The sequence below is a fragment of the Halyomorpha halys genome, unplaced genomic scaffold (assembly GCF_000696795.3).
Source record: "Halyomorpha halys isolate HHAL.00 unplaced genomic scaffold, Hhal_1.1 Scaffold780.1, whole genome shotgun sequence".
In the NCBI taxonomy this organism is placed as follows: Eukaryota; Metazoa; Arthropoda; class Insecta; order Hemiptera; family Pentatomidae; genus Halyomorpha; species Halyomorpha halys.
The window spans coordinates 668,310-676,378 of NW_027111767.1; the positions used below are offsets into that span (position 1 = coordinate 668,310).

The window sequence follows — 8,069 nt, forward strand, 5'->3', positions numbered from 1 at the left end:
TCTATTAGTTAAAAACCATGTTTTTTTCAGTGAATTACAACTTTAGAAAATAAATAATAAATTTTCTGAAAAAAATAATTATGAGTTTTCAGCTTGTAAAAAAAATTAAATAATATAACTTCCTCAAGCTTAACTGATTTAATTTCAATATTTATCCTTTCAAGATCACCAGATGATTTTTTTTTTGGAAATTTTATTTTTCTCTAGTTCGGCTATTGGACAACGCCAGCAGAATCGTAGCATGCCTGGATCGGCAGAGGAAGTCAGAAGCCAACCTTTAGAGCGGAGGCGCCATAAATTCAGTTTAGAGCCAGCAACAGAAGATACGAAGGGACAGTGACCCAAATCGGAAAAGTGCTGGCTTACTCTCCATTGATCCTAGGCAAGAGAGCTCCTCTAATGGAAGAGAAAATAGAGGGAGGGAGGAGGGCCGGGTTAGACCTATATTGTGATATCTGAGTCAGCTTGGAATTAACAGCTATCTACCTGGCCAGAAATCAAGACGGATTAATTAGCATCAGCTCTTTAGAGGAATACTTTAAAAACTAAGTACACCGATCGATCGGTTCTTCATTGTATGTAGGCAGGAGATGTTATGTGAACCGTGACTTGATTACACCAGTGGTTTCCCAATAAACTGGACACCATTTCGTCGAGATGAGAAGATTTTGCTCAAATATATGTATACAGTTATATATATATATATATATATATATAACTTTAGTGATCCGTACTTTTTATAAAGGTTTTATAACTCTAATTTTTGTATTTATATATAAAAGCAAAACCACCATTACTGAGTATTCCTCCGTCTTCAAGATTCCCTTGGTCATATAAATTTTACTATATTCAAGATACAAACAAGGTGCTCCCTATGTCCGTATCCATTATGTTTCATCAATATTAAAAAAAAAAATTAGAATACAATACTTAAGAAGCCAAATATATTTTGCATGTAAAAGTTAGAGTCAAACATGTTCCAATCCATGTTCTACAATCCAAAATATAGATCTCAACCTAACATAATTGCATGGTTATAGTACAAACAACGAAATGAAAGAAAAAATATTTTAAAAAAGTTTATGCAGGTACTATATAGTATAACAATAAATCAAACAAGTCCAAGTCTCGAATAAACATGGCTGACCTGAAGTTTTACATTTAAATTGCCAAAATTATCATGTTAATTTAAATAATATTAGGCTTAATCACATTTAAAATTTTGTAATTCATTTAATAAAATATTATCGACTAAAAAATAATAATATAATGGATAATATTTCATTATAAGGATTAATTACAACCTTTTTTTCATATCCTCATATATTCAATGAAAACAAGTGATTAATAAAATAAATGATATTTTTTTTCGCAATAATAAAATATTTTATTATTAGGAATTCCGAGCATTAAACGGAATAAAATAATTTTTCATAAACTTTACACTGAATCATTAAATTGTGAGTAGTAATACTCTTAGTCTAAGTTGTAGTATTTAACGAAGTAATGGGTATAATATTGATTTATATTTTAGTTCACAAGTTTGATTATTTATTTCGGTTATGAAATCTTAGGTCTAGTATTTTATGGCACAAATGATATTACTACATAAAATTTTTATTTTATTACTACATAAAAAATTGCATTTTTCACCAGAGTACTTGCTATATTGGTTGGCTCAATAGACTATTATTTTGATACTTACAGCTTATAATATGTAATACTGTGCAAATTATAAAAAGTTATTTTATTCCATTTAATGCAAGACGTTCTACAATATAATCAAAAGTTCATCTATAAAAACACTTTTTATTTATTTTATTGTTGGATTCTTACTTCTCAAGACGATAATTTTTTCCCCCTTCAGTATAAAAAATCCCAAGCCATTTCAATAATTTAAGTTCTACAGAGCTCATGTTTAATGAATATTAATAAAAATGTCTAAAAAATCGCAAAAGGACTTGTTGGTTTGTGTCAAAATCAGGCGTGTCGTTCTACCGAGCCGATGACTCAACTCTATAAATATTAGCTAATTAAGAAACCTGTGTGCCAAGGTCCAAAAAAATTCCACCCATTCGTTCTACAGAGGTGATTCACCATCAGGTCATCTCAACAATTTCAATGCTAAAGTATAGTATACGGATACAATAATGTGGAATAAAAGAGCAAGCAATGTAACTAACTAAAACATAAAGTCAAAAATATTTAACTGAAACCGACTACATAAAATTGTAATTACCAACTGTGTCTACACGCCTTTGTATGTAAGAATAGTCATAACAGTGGTAGTTTTATTACATTAATAATTTTTAGAATATTATTCGAGATTCTGAGAGCTACGTTTGACGTACGTGTCTGAGCTGTAATTTCTACAATATAAATTGCCGAAAACTAGTTCTAAAATAGATTGAAAAATAGAAAGCTAACTATTTTAACTATCACTTGCTAATAGCATTTATTTAATACCAGATAGCCCAGGTGGGCCTTACATAGTTGATACAACCGTCAATTTGTTTTTGACAATTGATTAGGGGGGTATAGTCCCGTACAAAAGACACCCCTAACTATATACAACGTTATAATTTTAAAAAAAGTTAATAAATAGATAAAAATGATAATGCTTAATAAAAGAGAAAAGTAGAATTTATAATAAAAATAACGATACCGTAGTCCAAACAATTTCTCTCTAATGGTAAAAAAAAAGAAATGAAGAGAGAAAAAAAAAATAAGAAGAAGAAAAATAGAAGTAATGTGAATGATAGAATTAATAAATATAGAATTTATAACAGAATGTCCTGCAGCAGCCTGGGCTTCAGTCTTCGGGTTGAGGTTGGGTTTCCAAAGTTATAGGACTGTTACTTTAACTGTCAGTAAATGGGAGTGGAACTTCATGAACTATTTCTTGATGTAATCAGAGATCGCATTCACTGCGATTCTTAGGACTTATTTTGAAAAATATTGTAATATTTTCGAAGACGTTTGTCGGGGGTGCGGTCAGCAAAGAACAACATAAATAAACAAAACCATATTTATTTTATGCCGACGTTTCGCCCTGAGTTTCAGGTCTTCATCAGGGGTTGTGGCGTAGAAGGTAGGATTACAACTTAGTTGTGTCTGAGCTGAGTTATTTCTAAAATAGGAATTTCCGCAAAGCTGGTAGCAAGGGACATAGAAAAAAAACGAACTAAATATTCTAAATTAATTAAAATCCATTTTGAAATACGTTCAAACTTAATTAACGTTAATTTTATCGAACAAAGATAAACGCAGATAAATTCAGACCAGAAACAGCTTTACTCACATCAACAGTCTATAAAACACAAACCAGTCTTTTGGAAGTATCATGTTCTAAATCTGCATAAAAAAATATAATTACTCTGTTATTACTATCAAATAATACAGTAAAGCCTAAATCACTCATGTACTACGCAATTAATTAAAAACCATTCAAGATTTCACCAATCTTAGGCACCTTGCGCATTAATTAATCACGAGGTTATTTGACATACTGACAGAACAGCTATTGCACTCCACGTAATAGGAATCTAATAGGATGTTTAGCTAAAAATGTTTAGCCATAAATAATATATATATATATATATATAAATTACTAGTTCAAAAAATTCTATTGCAAAAGCGAAAAAAAAAGAATGCAACAAAAAAATAACCGGAACAGGTCTTTAGATGGAACAAATACAGAGAACATTGGATGGGGACTAACAGAACATTATTTTCATTCCAGGCGGAGATAACTCCAAGTTAGTGAGCACAAGGCAACGATTCCTCAACAGGAGTTTGGAAATAATCCAAAATCAATTTGATAATGGTCTATTTTGGTAAGAGTGCAAGCTTGTTTCTCCTTTAAATTCCGTTTTACTTCTTCCTTTATTTAGGAAGATGACTGGCCGGAAATTGAGATTATGAATGTGAAATTTTTACTGCTTAATCGTTTATCACAGCATTATTTTGTAGGTTGGTTTTTTCAGGTCAGTTAGGCCATTAGCGTCAGCCCAAGTAATTTATCGGTTTGTTTTCGGCAAAGGTTTACTACCGGGATCGGCGTGGTCACCAGCATCAAGCAGTAGAAATTAAATTTTATTTTATTAAATTTGAAACGAATAATAAATATAACTCATGAATGGATATATAAAAATTGTGGGTACTTAAATAATATAATTTTATATTTAATTAACAATTTACTCTATAATTATTACTACTGCTAATTATTCCACATACAATATTTAAATTATAAGTGCAAACATTTAAAATATGCTCGCTTTTTTCTGTAGTAGAAATCATTATTCTCATTAAACTCTATTGAACATCCAAGGAAAGGTATTAATAAATAGCTAAATTAACAGCTGATAGGAAATTAAATTAATTCTAATTGGTAGCACCGCAAATAATTGGAAGCATGTTAAAATATTTATGAAGATAATAATTCAAGGCATGACTGGATGAAAGTGTTATGTTAATGTAAACATACAAATCTGAGATAAATTAAGTCAAATATTCATTTATTCTTATTTTATAATCAATTGTTATGTCCAGAGTACTGCCAGAATTAAAGGTTTAGTAAAATGCAGTATGTAAAAAGGATTTTTTAAAATATTCTTCAAAGCAAATATTTCCCTAAAATTTCACATAACACTTTCATCCACTCATGTCATAAATTATTAATATATTTAATGTATTTGTTTTACTGAGTACAATTACTAATTTCAATTTCCAATACTACAATTCTATTAGTGGATTTTTTCTTTAATGTCTGCTACTACTCGTTAGGTAAGTTAATAACAATCAAGAAAAAGAAAAATGAGACTATCAAAAATTGTATCACAGTACACCAACTTTAAAATAAATAAAAATGTATTAACATCAAGAAATGTAGCACCACTGATTCTATACATGAATTTAGATAAATAAATAATTTAGATAATTGCTACGTAGTAGGCATTAAAAAATATATATATCTAAATATTGGATGGAATAATCACAAAAACTAAACCATAAAAACATTACGATTCTAATACTTTACTTGTGATTGATAAGAGAACTTAAGAACTGCGTTGAAAGTAGAGCATTTTGTTCTAACCTGCAATAAATGAAAAAAAAATTAGTTGTTAATTTTATTTATGATAAAATGTTAACAGTAAACTATTCTATCATTTAAAAGTTTGTTATGTAGAACAAATATATATTTTATTACAGGTATTAATTCTTGATATTCATAAAAGTATCTGAAACCCTTTTTCAAAGTGTAGATTAAAAAATATATTTACATACAAAAGGGATAGATAAGAAATAAATAAATTGCTCATCATTTACGAGTACAAATAGTAGTGGATAGTAGATTGAATTAATATAACAGTTATATACTTTTCTGTGTATCATTTATTATAATAAAAACAAAATTATAAGTTTTTTAGTTTACTCAAAAAATTACGTTTCAACCCAATAGGGTAGGGTAATATGAAGCGAGAAATTTAGAGTTGGGGGGAAATTAGATCATTTATTGGAAAATTGTCTATGTCACCCCCCCAAAAAAAAATCAGGATTAAATTCGATAAAAATCCGTGTTTGGATTTATAATATCAAGATCAAGGAATGCTATAAAAATATATATAAATATAATAAAGTGAAGTAAAAACTTTGGAATTATATTTACAAAATATGTTTAGCTTACATTGATTATGTTTTTAGCAATTAATTACACTTATTTAAAGTTGATCCCCTTTATGATTATAATTAGGTTAAATAAATCAATGATTTTGTGAATAAAAAGAAATGTTTTCGTACTCTTGGTAACTGTTACAAAACTGGTAACCCACAACTCATTATTAATAATTAATTGTTTATCTATTAAACCAGTCATTATTAAACAATTAATTTTATTAAGTTAAAACCATATATTGTATAAACAATTTTATTGTGGTAAGAGAATTATATTTAAAATAGTTTTATGCACAATTATTCTCATTATACTCTCGAACTAGCTAATTTTTAGTTAATAATTACTTATATTAAAAAAATTGTCAAACTGATATTTGTAGAACATTAAAACTGAAAACTTTTATAAAAAAAAAAGTAGCATATTTTAAAATTTATTTAGAACTATATGACACGACTTTATTTAGATGTTTATATAATTAATAAACTAATAGTTTATAATAAAAATAAAAATAGAGATAAAGCTTATCTCATGTTTAACAGAAACTTCAATAAACATTGTGAAAATTCAATGGTGTATGTAAATCTCAATGTGAGTGTGAGCATCAATAAATAACAGCAGAGAAAAAAAAAACGGATAAAAAAGAGAAAAAAAAAATGTTTGATGCTGAATTACTTTGAACGAGAGTAAAATTTGTAGCCAAGCGGCCGGTAATGCTCGTATCCCCCGAGGTTTCGCTCCCAGCTTACCGATATAATCGGGATTAATGCTTTCTCATTTCAATGATATTCCCCAACGGCAAGGGAAAAAAATATATTTTTTTACAACTCCAATAAAATATTAAAAACAATGTAAAATTTAATTGTCTTTTATCATTTATAGATGAACTATTTGCACAGTCATTTGATAGTTATTTTACTCGATTATTTAAATTAGAAAAAAAAACAACCAAAAGATCATTTTTATTTTCAATAACAAGAATATTTTTAAAGAAATTTCCTCCCGATTAGGTATAAGCAGATGTGTCAAAGATTGAGATTTTCGATACACGCTGACCTAGTTAGAGAGGGATTGGTAAACATGCGACGTTCAGCAAATCTAATATTGATACATATTTTTCGTTAGTGTGATATTTATCTTCCTTGTCAAAAAAGGCATAGTAGAACACCGTCGTTGAGTTATTTATGCTGATAAAAGTTTCACGTAAATATGAAAAAATAAAATAAAATAGAATCCTTACAAAATTGCTACTTTTTCTCAATCTATAAATACAACGAAGGAAGTGCTGATTTAAAATATGATAAACATTCGATGGAGCAAGCATACTATCTATATGTAAAGAGTTATAGCAATAATTAGAAAATTGAATAATACAAACAATTAGAAATTATAAAATATCAAAAAAACTAAAAAAAAAAAAATTCTAGTCCGATAAAATGTTCAATACTTTGTTACCTTGGTGTTAGTAGTAGGCATAAAAAATAAGGAGTTCTTTTGCTACCTCCTCACTGCCATTAGCGTGGAGGAACCCTTTCAGCCCATCGTACCTACTGATCTCTTTCATTGGCTTTTATTCTCATCTCGACCATGGGGCTGCCTCCGGCTTAACCAAATCTCTTTTTGTAGTCATGGTACATCAGACTGAGCCAGCATCTGGATCGTCTTCTCTCTGTTCTTTCTTCCAGGAACCATTTAGCCTTTCCATCATCAACAATATGTAACCCATGGATGACCCCTGTGTGTTATCGCACACCATAATAGTCCACGCACTTCTAAAACTTGTTTAGCTGGCCTTATATTTAGACCATCGCTTATCCTTTCATGCCTCCAACAATCCAATGTTCTCTCGCCAAGGAGTTTTCTAAGGTATCTTATTTCTATGGCAGTTATCACCTTCAAGTGCTAGTAGAGGACAATCCAACTATTCAGCGACAGATAATGTTTTCAATAAGGCTGTTTTTGTTTCTTTCTTTATCACTACTCTTTATAAATTTGTTGATCAAATACACTGTTGACTTACATGAGCCTATTTAAAGAATCTTGATCGATTTTTCCATCGATGGTGAAAATCGTAGTTGCAAAAAAAAACAAAAAAAAAAAACAGATGCTACTGTGTCTTTGACATAAACAAATAAATATTATTTCTTACCAAAATATTTTAAGAGAAAATAAACCTGATATGAAAATACTAATCAGGAGCCCCTTACTTAGGACTCCCCATCTTTAGAACTGCTTTAATCACTATTTCTCTCTTTTCATTTTCATGCCCCAAACTATTTTCCTCTGCCTTTGCTCTCTTCCTCTCTCTCTATCAACATTATATTTATTTATTTTTATTTAAATTTATTATCTGTTTATTGCTCCAAGATTTCGTCAGTAGTAGTAATACTTCAGCAAG

At 29.1% G+C, this 8,069-nt stretch overlaps 1 protein-coding gene across 4 annotated transcripts in view; it reads right to left on the minus strand.

Annotated features, from left to right (window-relative positions):
- LOC106686124 (leucine-rich repeat neuronal protein 2) overlaps window positions 1–8,069 on the minus strand; it is a 95,765-nt gene that overhangs the window by 31,567 nt on the left and 56,129 nt on the right. For 2 of the 4 annotated variants that reach the window (XM_024359144.2, XM_024359146.2), the window contains exon 2: window positions 5,039–5,095. The exons of the other annotated variants lie outside the window; for them this stretch is intronic. The gene's annotated coding sequence lies outside the window, so the exon portion shown is untranslated. The remainder of the gene's footprint in view (window positions 1–5,038; window positions 5,096–8,069) is intronic. 4 annotated transcript variants of the gene reach the window in all.